At 45.4% G+C, this 16,669-nt stretch overlaps 1 pseudogene; it reads left to right on the forward strand.

Annotated features, from left to right (window-relative positions):
- Nucleotides 1-9,916: 9,916 nt before the first annotated feature.
- Nucleotides 9,917-10,083, forward strand: LOC149437909 (U2 spliceosomal RNA; annotated as a pseudogene).
- Nucleotides 10,084-16,669: the final 6,586 nt, after the last annotated feature.

Below are 16,669 nucleotides of genomic sequence, written 5' to 3' on the forward strand. Positions count from 1 at the left end.
CCAAATCATTCATGTCATTGTTGCAATCTAGAGAGGAAATATATATACATAAATTTGTCTCAATCCTTTGTTATTCTTTTTTATATGAAATAATATATTTATTATCAAATATTATGTATCTATTGTTATTAAATATGCATACAGCGGGTAAAATAAGTATTGAACACGTCATCATTTTTCTCAGTAAATATATTTCCAAAGGTGCTAGTGACATGAAATTTCACATGTCGGTATACAAAGAAACCAAAACAAAAAAGTCCAGAACTTAAGTTATGTGTAATAAAATGGAATGACACAGGGAAAAAGTATTGAACATGCTAACTGAAATTTATTTAATACTTTGTACAAAATCCTCTGTTGGTAATGAGAGCTTCAAGATGTCTCCTTTATGGAGAAACTAGTCGCATGCATTGCTCAGGTGTGATTTTGGCCAATTCTTCCATACAAACAGTTTTCAAATCTTGAGGGTCTCTTCTGTGAACTCTGATCTTTTGATCTTTCCATAGATTTTCTATTGGATTCAAGTTAGGTGATTGGCTGGGACATTCTAGCAGCTTTATTTTATTTTTGATACCAATTGAGAGTTTCCTTTGCTTTGTGTTTAGGATCATTGTCTTGCTGGAATGTCCGCCCTTGCTTCATCTTCATCATCCTGGTAGATGGCAGCAGGTTTTTATCAAGAATGTCTTGGTACATTTTTCAATTTATCCTTCCTTCAATGACGCAAAGTTTGCCAGTACTGTATGCTGAAAAACAGCCCCAAACCATGATGTTCCAACCTCCATGCTTCACAGTTGGTATGGTGTTTTTGGGATGATGTGCAGTGCCATTTGACCTCCAAACATGGTGTGTATTATGGCATCCAAAAAGTAAAATTTTGGTTTCATCTGACCAGGCTATATTCTCCCAGTATTTCACAGTCTAAATGTTGTGCAGAAAACTTTAAACGAGCTTCAACATGCTTTTTTTTCAGCAATGGAGTCTTACGTGGTGAACGTGCATACAGCCCATGGCGGTTGAGTGCATTACTTATTGTTTTCTTTGAAACAATTGTACCTGCTAATTTCAGGTCTTTCTGAAGCTCTCCACAAATGGTCCTTGGCTCTTGGACAACTCTTCTGATAATTATTTTCACTTCTTGTCAAAAATCTTGCGAGAAACACCTGGTCATGGCCAGTTTATAGTGAAATAATGTTCTTTCTACTTCCGGATTATGGCCCCAACAGTACTCACTGGAACATTCAGAAGTTTAGAAATCATTCTGTAACCAATGCCATCAGTATGTTTTGCAACAATAAGGTTTCAAAGGTCTTGAGAGAGCTCTTTGCTTTTACCCATCAGGATTGTGACACCTTGGTAATGAGACACCTTTTTAAAGGCTATCAGTTGAGACTGAAGCAGTTGATATTAATTTGCACTGACAAGGGGTAAGATTGCTTTCTAATTACTGATAAATGTTAGGTGGTATCTCAGCTTTCCATGTCTTTTTGCACCTCCCTTTCTTCATGTGCTCAATATTGTTTCCCTGTGTCATTCCATTTTATTACACATAACTTAATTTCTGAACCTATTTGTTTTTGTTACCGGCATGTGGTGAACATTTCATGTCATTAGCACCCCTAGAAATATAATTACTAAGAAAAATGTTGACTCCTTCAATACTTATTTTACCAGCTGTGTATACAAAATTGTAATGATTAAATATATTATAATAATAAATAAGTAGTCAGTTATTATGTACGTATAGTTATGTATAGTTTATATAGTATATTATTAAAGAACTGAAGGCTAAATAATCAACACCATTTAGATACAAATATAAGAGCTTCTAGAATAGCTGAATATAATTGTGAATCAAGTATCTATCTAATATAGACCCTGTCAGCTCTCTGGCTCCTCCAGAGAGTTAATGGCCTCATACACACAGGTGTTGGTTTATCTTCTCTGAAGAGCATCATATTTATCAAACATTTACATAGCATTTAACAAGCTTTGAGCACTCTGAGGCCCTTAAAGCACCCTTCAGTCTGGGAGTGCTAAAAGCACATTTCCATGAGAGGGGTGGTTGAAGCATTAAGGCCCACTCAAAACTGTTGTGGTGTTTTAAAACACATTTGCGCTATTCTGAGCTAAGTGCATTGGAGTGCCGGCTATCACCTGTCCAGGCCACACTTCTAGCCTGCTGTGTGTTTCAATGAGCTGGTCATCTGCTTTCTGGTCTTCCTATTCCCAAGGACCTTCCTGTTGGCCTGCCCAAGCACTTCACAGTAGAGCCTGCCTCTAGAAGGGAGCTAGACTTCTGGCACCCATGCCTCTCTATACTCCTTTTACTACACTCCAGATTTGCTTGGACCAGAGGTGGAAGGGAAACCCTCTTGTCATCTAGGCCTTCAACAAGGTACATGATATGTTGCTTGTAGGCAGGTACAGTCTGCTTTCTCCACTCTAGCTGGTGCTTAAGTGGAGCGGTATCACAGCCTGAAGAGGAAGTCAGGAGAAACCTAGTATATCTATGGATCCCTGGTTCCTGATGGCAGGGTTCTGGTTGGCTACGCTGTATCCAGGTGACCTCTGGTGGCCATCTTGGGTCAGCAGAGTCTTTATAGGTCCCTGCCCCAGGTTTTGATGCACATTTGCAAAGTGGCTTATTACAGGGAAAGAGAACCAACCTGCCAGGGAAAGGGATTGTGGAAGGGAAGGGTTTCAAGATGAGTAGAGACAGGCTTGGGAAATCCTGCACAGCAACCTCCCCTTCGGAAATGGACCAACCAGGCCACATTTTGCCTCCTGAAGACAGGCGCTGTTGGTGCATCTTTACACGCTGCATCTCTGCCTTCAACTGAACTGTGAGTGTTACCCTGAGCGGCACTCTCCCCCTGCGGTTGTTTGTAATTGGCACACTCTGCAATACAAGTTCTAAGTTTAGCTGAGTTTAGCTGGACTTTGTGTATTTACTGCTGCCATACCATGCTGCACCCACCTACGTGCTATTTGCATAAAAGGGCACCCCAGCTTTTTAGGCCTCGTGGGCCCCTCTACTGGATGTTAGGGACTGCAAATAGGCTTTTGGAGATGTCTGCTGTTCATCTACAGCTGGTGTCAGATTGACTAATTCATAATTACCAAATTTTGTAGGCTTTACTAATCTACAAACACTGACACTAGCTCATAGCCTGATAAAGCCTGGAAAAAAAGCTTGCTTAATGGAACACTAAAATAGCTTTTGGTCAGTTTTGCTCTGTCAAATAGCTGACTAAAGCAACAGATCTGAGCAATTAAGTTGCTGAATGTTCTTCAACTGTTATCCTGAGACTTGAACCCTGAACCTGTTTTTGAGACCTGCTTTATCTTTGATGATCTAGCCTGCCCTTGGATGTTTCTCCCCTATGCCTTCCTGCTATTGACCTTGGCTAGTTCCTTGTCTCTGCTGATTCCCAGTTTGACTGCAGGTAGTTCCTGACTGTGGTTTTTCTATGCTGATGCCCTGTTTGATCTAGGCTGATTCCTGACCACAATTTGTCTCTGTTGACCTTCTGGTTCTCCCCTTGGCCATGAATCTGCTTGCTACCCAGATTTCTGTCTGTTTCCTTAGCTACCAACCGATGCCTGTCTAGACAAGGCTTCCATCCTGATCTTCCTCTTCCCAAGGACCTTCCTGTTGGTCTGCACGACCACCTCACAGCCAAGGCTGTCTTTAGAAGAGAGTTCCCATGGGCTAGACTTCTGGCAGCCAGTCTGTTTTCTTTCACTGCCTTTGCTATACTCCAGGGGTATTCATCTTGACCTCCATCATAACTAACTCATAATGGCCAAACTTTGTAGACTCTAGTAAGCTACAACACTGACACTAGCTAATAGCCTGACAAAGCCTGGAAAAAGCTTGTTTAATTGAAAACTATAAGAGCTTTTGGTCAGTTCTGCTTCAACATCTTTAGAAAAAACTCCAACATTGTTGTATGAAGCTTGACATTTTTTTAAACCAAGAGAGGTCAGAGCATTTTGGTCATAGAGTCAGTGATTTAATGCTGAATATATTTCACTCTGTCATTCTGATGTCATTTGTCAAATATGGTCCTCTTCCATACTTCTTACTGTAGTCCTAGGTCAGAGACTTGTTACATTTATATATGGCAAAATGTGTGTGGCCCTGATCATCACACTGCTATAAGCTTGTAGGACATCCCATTCCAAAACAATTTTAATTAATATAGAGTGCCCTCCCCAAGGCTCCAAGGCTCCACAAGATTTTGGAATGTCTATGGAAATCATGCCCATCTTTCAGGTCAGGTACCAGTGATGGACTAGATTATCTGGCTTGTAATTGGCTTTCCAATTCATCCCAAAGGTGTTCAGTAGGGTTGAGGTCAGGGAGCTGTGCAGATCACTCAAGTTCTTCCAAACAAAACTGGTCAAACCATGTCTTTATGTAGCTGTCTTTGCATACAGGGCACATTCATACTGAAACACAAAAGGATCTTTCCCAAACTGTTACTGTGAGGAAGCACACAGTTGTCTCAAATGTCTTTGTATGCTGTAGTACTAACTACATCCTTCACTGGAATTCTGGGCTTGTTGATTCCTAGGACGTTGGGCCAAAGATGCTGGCTGACATCATTGAACAAATATGGCCATAAATGGTGCATCACTGGTTTACAAAATACCAGCATCCTAGCCAATGAGCCCTGAGTGGGACTCAATTAGTTTAATTGACTTTTGTTTGGTTTGCAATAATTTACAATCTTTTTTTGTACATTCTCATGATGTGCAGAGGTGTATTTTGGGTTTGTGCTGCCCTAGGCAAGACTAAAATCGGGAGCTCCCCCATATAAATTTGTCCCACCCCTTCCTGTTTAAGATCCACCCCTTCAGAACAGGAGGGGGGCATCAGGACAGGAGGGGGGCCACGGGACAGGTGGAGGGCAGCAGGACAGGTGGAGGGCAGCAGGACAGGTGGGGTGGCAGTGGGACAGAAGGGGGGTAGCAGGACAGAGTGGTGGCAGCAGGACAGGTGGGGGGTAGAGGGACAGGGAGGGGGCAACATGACAGGTGGGAGAGAATGTGGGGGGGGGGGCAGCATGACAGGAGTGGGGAAGCATCAGTCCTCCAAGCTCTTACCTGTCCAGAAGCAGCTCCTCCAGATGGTGTCAGGATCTGATGTCACGAGTGGTAGGAGGATAGGAGGAGTGATCTGCAGTTGCAAATGTCTTGTTACTCACCAGACCTTTAGAGAGAGGCAATGTTCCCCTTCTCTGTCCTGGTCCGCCACCTTACTTGCTCCTGGAAACAAATCTATCTGTCTTGTTACTCACCAGACCTTTAGAGAGAGGCAATGCTCCCCTTCTCTGTCCTGGTCCGCCATCTTACTTGCTCCTGGAAACAAATCTATCTGTCTTGTTACTCACCAGACCTTTAGAGAGAGGCAATGTTCCCCTTCTCTGTCCTGGTCCGCCACCTTACTTGCTCCTGGAAACAAATCTATCAGCCATTTAGGCTGTGCTGGACCTGGCTGTTGGCGGGTAGATGCAGTTTATTGACATCGTTGGAAGCTGTTGAGGAAGTGCCGACAGAGCTCAGGTGGATGAATGCAGAGGCACTGCTGTGAGATGCTAATCCCTGCTGGAGCTCCTGCATTAGGCAGCCATGCAAACTCCGCTCCCTCTGGTCCTCATCTTCTGTCACTTCTTCTGGGGGTCCCTTCTTCTGGGGGGAGGCACCCCCTGAAAAATGCTGCCCAAGGCAAATGCCTTGTTTGCCCCACGATTAATGCACCCCTGCTAATGTGGCCATGATTTGAACCAGCGCACATTCACACATCGCTAGTGATAATGTAGGAGTATACTGTATATTCATGTGATATGCCTGAACATTTGTGGACACATGACCATCACAGAGCTTTATGTATGTCCTATTTAATGACCATGGCTATTATTATGGACTTGCCCTCCTTTGTAGATATAACATCCTCCACTCTTCTGGGAAGACTTCCCAAAAGATTTTCGAGTGTTTGTGGGAATTGAACCCATGTGTTAGGTCAGGTCACTCAAGTTCTTCCACACCAAACTGGTCAAACCATGTCTTTATGGAGCTTGCTTTGTACAGGGGGGCACAGTCATACTAAAACAGAAAAGGGCATTACCACAAGGAAGCAAACCATTGTTTAACATGTCTTTGTATGCTGTAATACTAACAGTACCCTTCACTGCAAAACCTGATCTTAATAATTTGGAGGGAGGTCCACCTTCTTTTGGCCATATAGAATATAAGCTCTAAATCTTGTCATTTTATGTTGGCAAAGAACTGCTCAGTGATATCTAATCCTCCAATATTTCACAGCCGGCCTTTCACTGGTATCCCATTCCTCTCCGCTGTGCTCCATAGGTCCTGAGAAGACAGTCGCTCTCATGAATATGAAGCAATAAAGTCATAAAACGATTGCGATTTCTCCAATATTTCCAAGAGTGAAAGTCAAAGCCTGCATTTAATCTATATGGAAATAACGCATTTAGTTTCCGCGGACCCGGTGCAATAATATAACAATTTTCTCTATTACTTAACAATGATTGTCTTTTGTGATTTACATCGCTCCTTCTCTCCTCTTGTAAGAGAGCTCTGACCTGACAGCCCGGTGATTAACGGCTTGGGTCCAGAACCGTGCAAGGAAATGGCGATGATTGCTCTGACACATTGACATTCCGCCAATGAAGGTCTGACGAGTCACAGCCCCGCCACAGCTCTCTCATTGTATTTTGATGATAAAACCATTTAGAATGGAAAAAAATGGAAAAAATTAATAGCCCGGTCTGGAACGCCAATCTTGAACTTGAGCATTAAAAAAAAAATAATGATTTTAAGCATTTATGGAAGGAAAAAAAGAGAGGTGATTATTTGGGTCAAATGCTGCATCTGCTTTGAAATTAGTACTTTTCTCATCTCCACCAACTAGCGCATAAATACAAAGAGGGCACATTTGCCATGTCTGCCTGGACATTCTTTTTCAAAGACTTTGTCAATATAGATGATTACCCCAGATTGATTCACATCAATTTCTAAGAAAGTCTACAAAGATGCGCACCACTAAACATTACTATCTTTGTATCTGGAATGGGCCCATTTCCTTTCAGGAAAAATAATTTTCTACGTCAAAAGATACTTTTTATAGTGTCAATGGCTGGCCGATGTAGTTGAAATTTTGAAATTTAGTGAACTGTGGAATTTATCAGACAGGGGATTCAAAGTGCCTTCCAAAGCACTTATACCGGCCAAAGATTAATTGAATCTTGGCCAGTTCAGCAGGGATTGGACGAGATTCGATTCATCTATGAGCAGGCTGATTGTACCCAAGTCGATCCATCAATCCGCCTGGGTAAAACCAGCCTGTTGGATTTTTAGCATGTGGTTACTGCCTGTGGCTATAGCTGTTAGCAGTAATCTGTGTGTTCTTCCAGCAGGGATGGCTCCTTGCTGGGAGAATACAATATCTCTGTAGGAGTCATTGTTGATGGGCGAATCAAGTGATTGATGGGGAAATTGAGCAATTTTGTTTCCTGAAACCAAGAAAATCACATAATCTTTGGCTTGCCTTACATGACTTTTATTTCCATTGTTCTCTCCCTGATCTTAAAAAATGTCCTGTAGCAACACCTAATGATCAAGAGCTAGTCTGCCCACTGTCCAATAAATTAGTCTGGTTAGTATGTACAGTAAACAATCCCTGCTTCAGTGTTGGTTCTTTCTCCTCTCCCTGAGTGCCTTGAGGAGACAAAGTAGGTTAGATAGGATATAGAGCTGTTTCTGTCTTCCCCTTAGCTCATTATTATTATTATTATACAGTATTTATAAAGCGCCAACAGTTCGCTCAGCACTGTACATTACAGAGGGGGACAGAACATGTGACAGAACAATACCAATACAATGCAAAACATGAGGGGATTGAGGGCCCTGCTCTTTCAAGCTTACGATCTAGGAGGGAGGGGATGGTGGCACAGGAGGAGAAGGCTGTGGGGGATGGAGTGGTAGGAAGAGTGGAGGAGGTTGGCAAGTTAGCAGGGGGTGGGGTAGGCTTCCCTGAAGAGATGGGTTTTCAGGGTGCGCCTAAAGGAGAGGAGAGTAGGTGATAATCTGATGGGTTGGGGCAGGGAGTTCCAGAGGATGGGTGACACCCTGGAGAAGTCCTGGAGGCGGGCGTGGGAGGAGGAGACCAGGGAACTAGAGAGAAGGAGGTCTTGTGAGGAGCAGAGTGTGCGTGTTGGGTGGTACTTGGATATTAGGTCAGTGATGTAGTTCGGGGCAGTATGGTGGACAGCTTTGTACGTCAGTGTTAGGATTTTGAATTTGATCCGTTGCGCAATCGGAAGCCAGTGGAGGGATTGGCAGAGGGGGTTGGCGGAAACGGAGCTGTTGGAAAGGTGAATGAGTCTGGCAGCCGTATTCAGGATGGACTGAAGTGGGGATAGCCAGCGGCGAGGCAGGCCAGTGAGGAGGGAGTTGCAGTAGTCCAGTCGTGATATGATGAGGGAGTGGATGAGCTGTTTAGTGGTTTCTGGGGTTAGGAACGTGCGAATTTTGGCGATGTTGCAGAGGTGGAGTCTGCACAAGTTAGTTAAAGATTGGACTTGGGGCTGGAAGGATAGGTTGGAGTCCAGAATGACACCAAGTACTCTGGCCTGCGGGGCGGGTTTGATGGTAGCGTTGTTGGACGTAACAGAGAAGTCAATGGGGGGTGGTGTCCGGGCTGGGGGGAAGACAAGAAACTTGGTTTTGGAGAGGTTCAGTTTAAGGAAGTGGAGCAACATCCAGTCTGATATGTCGCTCAGTAGGTGTGTGATTCGGGCAGAGACCGAGGGGGTGAGGTGGGGGGTTGAGAGATAGATCTGTGTGTCGTCGGCATAGAGGTGGTAGTTGAAGCCGTGAGAGTGTATGAGTTGGCCAAGGGAGGGGGTGTAGATGGAGAAGAGAAGGGGCCCAAGGACAGAGCCTTGAGGGACCCCAACAGAGAGGGGGAGTGAGGGGGAGGTGGTAGCATTATAGGTAACGCTGAAAGAGCGTTGTGACAAGTAGGATGAAAGCCAGGAGAGAGCAGAATCTCTGAGGCCGAGGGAGTGTCGTTTTTTGAGGAGGAGGGGGTGATCGACTGTGTCGAAGGCCGCAGAGAGGTCAAGGAGTAGGAGCACTGAATAGTGGCCACTAGCTTTGGCGGTTAGCAGGTCATTTGAGAATTTGAGTAAGACAGTTTCGGTGGAGTGTAGGGGACGAAAGCCGGACTGTAGGGGGTCAAGGAGGTTGTTGTCGTTGAGGTGAGAGCATAGGCGGGTGTAGACTAGGCGCTCGAGGAGTTTGGATTTAAATGGGAGCAGGGAAATGGGTCTGAGGTTGTTCGGGTCATTGGGGTCCAGGGAGGGCTTTTTAAGTATGGGGGTGATTTGTGCATGTTTCAGAGGGGAGGGGAAAGAGCCGGAGGAGAGGGAGAGATTGAAGATGTGGGTGAGGGAGCGTAGGATGGAGGGGGAGGGAGGTCGTAGGAGTTGTGAGGGGATAGGGTCAAGGGGGTAGGTGGTGAGGCGGGCATCAGAGAGGCGGGCATCTAGGAGGGAGGGGATGGTGGCACAGGAGGAGAAAGCTGTAGGGGATGGAGTGGTAGGAAGAGTGGAGGAGGTCAGCAAGTTAGCAGGAGGTGGGGTAGGCTTCCCTGAAGAGGTGGGTTTTCAGGGTGCGCCTAAAGGAGAGGAGAGTAGGTGATAATCTGATGGGTTGGGGCAGGGAGTTCCAGAGGATGGGTGACACCCTGGAGAAGTCCTGGAGGCGGGCGTGGGAGGAGGAGACCAGGGAACTAGAGAGAAGGAGGTCTTGTGAGGAGCGGAGTGTGCGTGCTGGGCGGTACTTGGACAGTTGTGACAAGTCTTCCATGAGTTTACCAAAAATTACTTCTCGGCCTTTTGGCTAAGATCAAGTGTAGTATCTGTTCTTATCAGTGTCCAGTAGGGGTGCTCCACCATCATTCCTGCTTGGGAGGATGAATGGTTGTATAGTACCCCTGCTGGTAGGATGGGGGTCCTGATGGTTAATACAGGGCGGAACAGAAACCAAGGTGCCCACTGGCAGTTGGGGCGCGGGAGTAATTCCCCCCAGGAACACCAGAGGGGCCCAGTTCCTCCTCGTTTGAACGGATATACCTTGTCTGGCCAGAGGCCGGGGAGGCAGAGAGTCCGTGGAACAGTGCCCCTGAGTGGTCGCCTCAGGGGTGCTCTTAGTAGCACATGGGGATGGGATCCCACGTGTGAAACGTGCACATGGTCACTGTTCTAAACACTTTTTCTGCACTGCACCTTTTAGGGCTAGGCCTTTTGGCTAAGTCCAGGGCAATTTTTATGCTACAGGCCTCAGGGCCTAGCCAGTGCACAATTGCACGGCCACTTTTTTATTTTTACTTATTTATTTAATTTATTTTTCTCCCACGTTTGTTTCACCTTTCACTTATATGTGTGTTTTTCTTTTTCACGGATGGTAGGGTGTGGGTCCTCGGGCCTGCCCCGAAGTCTAGGGGGAGGATGTGTGGCCTTTTGGTTCCTTCCTCCCCTGTCCCTAGGGGGTTTCTCTTCGGGAGAGCCCCCTTACCTGGTACTTGGTGGCTGGCTTAGGCTGGCCACAAGGAAAGGGGTCCACCAGGCCTTTTGGCTAGGAGGACCACATGGGAGCCTTAGTCCCTGTCAGGAGCTTCGTGCCCCAGGGGATCAGGGTAGAGATCCTACCCCTTTGGGGGGTGGACAAAGCACACCCCTAAGTGCACTTTTTTGTGTTGGTTTTGTACTAGCATGTTTTTTGTTCACTTACAGGTTTTCGTTTTTTGCACTTCCGCGGACTATAAAAAAAAAAAAGAGTTTACCAAAAATATCTAGCATGGGAGCAGAGGATGCTGGCAGCCTAGGGGAGTAGGCACCATTTTGGATCTTCTTCGCAGACTTTGGCATTCTCACTGGTGCTTTTCCCTTCTTGGGACTTATCATCTAATACGGTCTACCAGATGGGTCAATGCAATAGTTTGTAGAACTGAGGGACCCCTCAGAACATCAGGATAGTGCAGGATTTTGCCTGGGACTGGTGGAGCTGTGCACATTGCGCGCCAGACAACGCCCCTCTTTCACAGTGAACTGTGGTGGAGCAAGTCTAAATCAGGGACTCTTGGACATATTTATAAAGCAGTGAATATGACTTTCACCAAATATTCTCTGGTAGTGAATCACTGCTATTTAAAACACGTGCACCTCTAAAATTCACCTGCAATTTGAAAAATTTGAAGAATGTTAGATTCACTGCTTTATAAATGTTCCCTTAACTTCAGCTCCATAATGGAATGTGAAATTCTGTGTTCTTGACTATATTATAACTTTCGTTAGACAAAAAATAATTATTCAAAATGTGTCCCGCCAATAAGAAGACCTCCAGTGCTCTGAATTCTAAATCCGTTAAAGGGCTAATATTTTTATTTAAAGGCATTATAAACCTTCCTACTGGCCCCTTATATTTTTCAGCTGCATAAGATGTGCATTCATCATGTGGTTTCAAAGTGTTATTTGTTGTCCTGCATGCACAGTCTATAGTAGGGTAAATCGTCACATTTGGGTATCAACATTTTCTGTTTTTGTTGAAGCATGAGGCATGTGTATCACCGTCCTAGGTAGCTAGGGGGAGTTAGTGCTCAGCTGTTTGGCAAAGGCTGAGTAGCAGCCTATAGTGATAGTCAGATGGAGGTCAAATTCATCAGAGGCTCTGCTGGCCAGTTCCTTCCTCCATCTGCTTTAGAATTTTGGAGAACATTCAAGAAGCAGTGGGTGGGGGTGAAGAGGGGCTGGCCTGCACATTTGGAGGGCCTTGGTCAATCCCAAAGCAGTAGGCTTGGCATGAATTCAGGGCAGCCTTCAAATGTGAGAAAGCCTGGTCAGCAGCAGGAGAGTTTGGGCAGAAAATGGAGAAGTGAGTGGCTGGAAAGAAGGTGTCTGGGAGGGAACCCAGATGGGAAGGGACTCACCTACAGGCAGGGAAGCTGAAAAGGAGGAAAGCTCAAGACCTCATCAGCCCCCAGAGAGAGGACCATTGGTGAATCCGGGAAGGAGCAGTCCAGCAGATGGCCTGTGAGCAGTCACCAACCCATCAGCTCACAGACAGAAGAGTGAGTAGGCCTACACTCCCTGGGTCAGAAAGGGGAAAGATCACTCTAGTGGGAAACAGGATTAGCTGCTACCTGGGACTGTCTTATATTTTAAGTGACAGGCACTGGATCCCCCCACCCAGGATTTCACCCAGTACAGCTGGATGAGGAGAGGATTATTCTGGGGTCTGGGGTAGTAAAACAGCAGATGCTGGCTAGCTCTCCAGAATAGAATTTTTGCTGTCTTAAAGAGAGTTGTATATAGTTCCATGGAGATCGTCCTCAGTTGCCATTGCCTTTGGGCATCTCATACACCTCTTACCTCATATAAGTTCAATTTCCCTTAATAAAACCACAAAAAACAAGCTCAAGGACTTTTTACTGTCTCCTGGTTGCAAGTTTTTGTGGAGAATGCATGTTGCCTGGCTGTACAGGACTATAGGGGGACCTAAATATCCAGCAACTCCTACGGGGGTAGTGCTACACATGCAACATAGCACTGCACAGTTTAGTGCATGACCTCTGTATGTAGTGTAAGACCTGATATTTCCTATGAAGAAACTAATATCCCACAATCCCTGGGTCTCTCAGTCTTGTGCTCTGCAGGTGAGAGCTACACAGTATTTAGATCTGACACAGAGGCAAACAAGCAGAGCATTTAACAGAGATATCACCAAGCAGTCTTTTATCACATTAGCACTCCCACATTTGTGATGCAACATAAAAGAAATGTCGAGACATGGACAGGACACTGTGTGACCTAAATCAAGAAGTTACCTTTCCCTTTGGTGAATAGGGACAAGCTAGTTGGATTAATACATGAACTAAGGGAAATGAAATGCAGTGACTCTACAAACTACAGTGGCAACATGTGAGCTCATCATTACGAGGCATGGCAAACAATCGACATAAGGGGAGTAACTACATAAATACCTGATGAACCATTTGCCTCCCAGGCACTTTCACCCCTTTCCTGCCCAGGCCGAATTTCAGCTTTCAGTGCTGTTGCACTTTGAATGACTATTGCGCGGTCATGCAACACTGTACCCAAATTAAATTTGTATCTTTTTTTTTTTATATATAGAGAGATTTATTTTGGTGGTATTTAACCACCACTGGGTTTTTCATTTTTTGCTAAACAAATGAAAAAAAAAAGACCAAACATTTTGAAAAATAAATTGCCTTCTTAGTTTCTGTTATAAAATGTTGCAAACAGGTAATTTTTCTCCTTCGCTGATGAGGCTGCACTAATGGGCACTGATATGCAGCACTGATGGACACTGATAGGCTGCACTGATGGGTACTGATGAGGCTGAACTGATAGGCAGCACCGATGAGGCTGCACTGATATACGGCACAGATGAGCACTGATAGGTGGCACTGACTGGCGGCACTGATGGGCGCTGTCTGGCGGCACTGATGATCACTGACTGGAGGCACTGATAGACACTGGCAGTACTGATGGACACTGACTGGCAGCACTGATGGACACAGTTGGGACTGCACTGATGAACACAGTTAGGACTTTGTAGATGGACACTGATGGATCACTGATTGGTGTCACTGATGGACACTGGCAGTACTGATGGACACTGACAGGCAGCACTGATGGACACAGTTGGGACTGCACTGATGGACACAGTTGGGACTGCACTGATGGACACAATTGGGACTGCACTGATGGACACAGTTAGGACTTCGGAGATGGACACTGATGGATCACTGACTGGTGTCACTGATGGACACTGGCAATACTGATGGACACTGACTGGCAGCACTGATGGACACAGTTGGGACTGCACTGATGGACACAGTTAGGACTTCGTAGATGGACACTGGTGGATCACTGACTAGTGTCACTGATGGACACTGGCAGTACTGATGGGCACTGACTGGCAGCACTGATGGACACAGTTGGGACTGCACTGATGAACACAGTTAGGACTTCGAAGATGGACACTGATGGATCACTGGCAGTACTGATGGACACTGACTGGCAACACTGATGGACACAGTTGGGACTGCACTGATGGACACAATTGGAACTGCACTGATGGACACAGTTAGGACTTCATAGATGGACACTGATGGATCACTGACTGGTGTCAATGATGGACACTGACAGTACTGATGGACACTGACTGGCAGCACTGATGGACACAATTGGGACTGCACTGATGAACACAGTTAGGACTTCGTAGATGGACACTGAGGGATCACTGACTGGTGTCACTGATGGACACTGACAGTACTGATGGACACTGACTGGCAGCACTGATGGACACAGTTGGGGCTGCACTGATGGACACTGTTGGGGCTGGGAGCTTCACTGGACTGGATCTGATTTTTAAATACACTTGCCGCTTACCAGCTCTTCTCTTTCCTCGTATGACGCCCTCCCAGAACTAGATGACCGCACTATAGCTGTCATTTGGCTATAGGTGTCATTGGGCTATAGCTGTCATTGGGCTATAGCCCGGACGACAAAAACATGAAAATGTACAGTGCGGTTAAGAGAATGAAAAGATTTCCCCCAATTTATGAGCAGGCCTGATTCCAGGGCACGTTTTTAGCAATCACATATTTTATTCATTAATCGTACATTCCTGCAAGCATTGAGACTGTTAATTAAAGTTCCACTTGACAACTAGGAGTGTGCAGCTGTGTGACATCCTGAGACATCAATGGCACTGCTCAGACCAGAGGCTGAGAACCAATCAGCATGGATTTTGATAATATGATCACTTATGGCAGATAGACATGATCAGGGCTGCGGTTAAAAAATCCTGGGGCCCTGTATAGTCTATCCAACAGCCCCCCCCCCCCGAAAAAAAAATATCAAAACAATATTTTTGCTAAAATACACTAAAATAATTATCAGATGATAAAAACACAACTTACAAAGTTCCCACCAGGGGAGGACTGACAACTCATGGGGCCCCCGGGCAATAGGGGATCATAGGGCCCCTGTGTCCTTGCCCAAACTCAAAAAAGCCTATGAAAAAGGTACCAGGGGCATCTCATGGGGCCCCCTACTGACCCCGGCCCTCGGGCAGTGCCTCCCCTGATTCTCACTAAATCTAAAAGATAAACCTGTGTTGCTTTCATGCATAAAGCTCTGTGTGTGAATGAGGTTTGGGGCTCATTCACATGGGGACTGTGGCCTGTACAAAGTGAATCGGCGGTTTGTTCGTGTGGTTGGAGCAGCCTGGTACTGTATGGGGATGCAGCAGATGTATGAACACAGCCACAGGATCTAAACTGACAGGCATGCAGGTGCAGGTGTACAGTCCTGAACACAGTCAGTGTGCATTAGGGACCACTCACCCAAACGCTAGTGCACACCTATGTTCGTAGAAGCCCCATAGAGTAACAGACGACTCTACTAAAAATACTCTTTCAAATGACCAGAGTACCTGTGCTAGTGAGCCCTTAGAGCTTGTTCACATGTTATATGATGAAGGAGGAGCCGTACGCCGTGACGTCACGCCGCCGGAGCCTCACGAAGGTCCGGCGGCCATCTTAGTAAGTGGCTGGTCAGTGTTATGCTTTGCAGCTCTGCTATTTTGATGATTTCTCCACGTGGATGACAAATATGTTTTTACCAGAATAAATATTTAATTACTACACTCTAAGCACTCTCTTTCTTGGCTCTGCATTGAGCTAAATAACTTTCAGGATCCTATGTTAGGTCCAGAGGAGGGAGTCTCTTTCCATGCTGCACACTTGGTCCATTTTAAAGGAGTCTTCTGGCAGATCTTACAACCATCATATAATTCTACTAATTGCGCATTTATTATGCGCATCTGGTGAGTGTGCATTTTTTACCATATCTCCTGCATGATCTTAATGGAGTATAATCACATGAAATTCTTCTGATATCACTTGAGCAATAGGATCTTCACTTAGCACCATTTTCTGACTGGTGTCAGATTTTCACCATTATATGAACTTTTTTCTGTTGCACGTAATATATTGTGCTTCTTATCATAACGAAGGACTTTATTTTTTTATTTATTCATTCATTTCATTACATATATCACAAATTTTTTAGTGCTGCACTTATTGATTTTAATTGTTCATGTTAGGTTGAGGGTGGTAAAACCCCATGGTCGAGCTGCAATTTAACCATCTCCCAACTGCTACCCCCTTTAGCTGAGGAGGCAGCGGCTGGGGTTGTATGCGACCCTTCAAGTGAATCGTGCTGCTCTGCAAGCTCCTGGCAACCGTGTGCAATACACATAGCTGTAGTGTGCTAGTGTGAAGTTGAAGAGTTAAAACTGGCAGTGAAGAGGCGATAAAACGAAGAGAGATCTGAACGTGGATCACACTTCAGAGCACAAAACACATGTGAACGAGCCCTTGAATATTCTTTTTTTTTTTTACAATTCTTTTTAGACCCCTGATGTCCACTTTTCAGACAGAAAAAGAAACAGAGGACCAGGGGCAGACTGACAACTCATGGGGCCCCTGGGAAATATGGGATCATGGGGCCCCTGTGTCCTTGCCCAAACTCAAAAAAGCCTA

Source organism: Staurois parvus, unplaced genomic scaffold (genome assembly GCF_062004578.1).
Source record: "Staurois parvus isolate SC_StPar_1 unplaced genomic scaffold, SC_StPar_1.0 ptg001246l, whole genome shotgun sequence".
Taxonomy (NCBI): Eukaryota; Metazoa; Chordata; class Amphibia; order Anura; family Ranidae; genus Staurois; species Staurois parvus.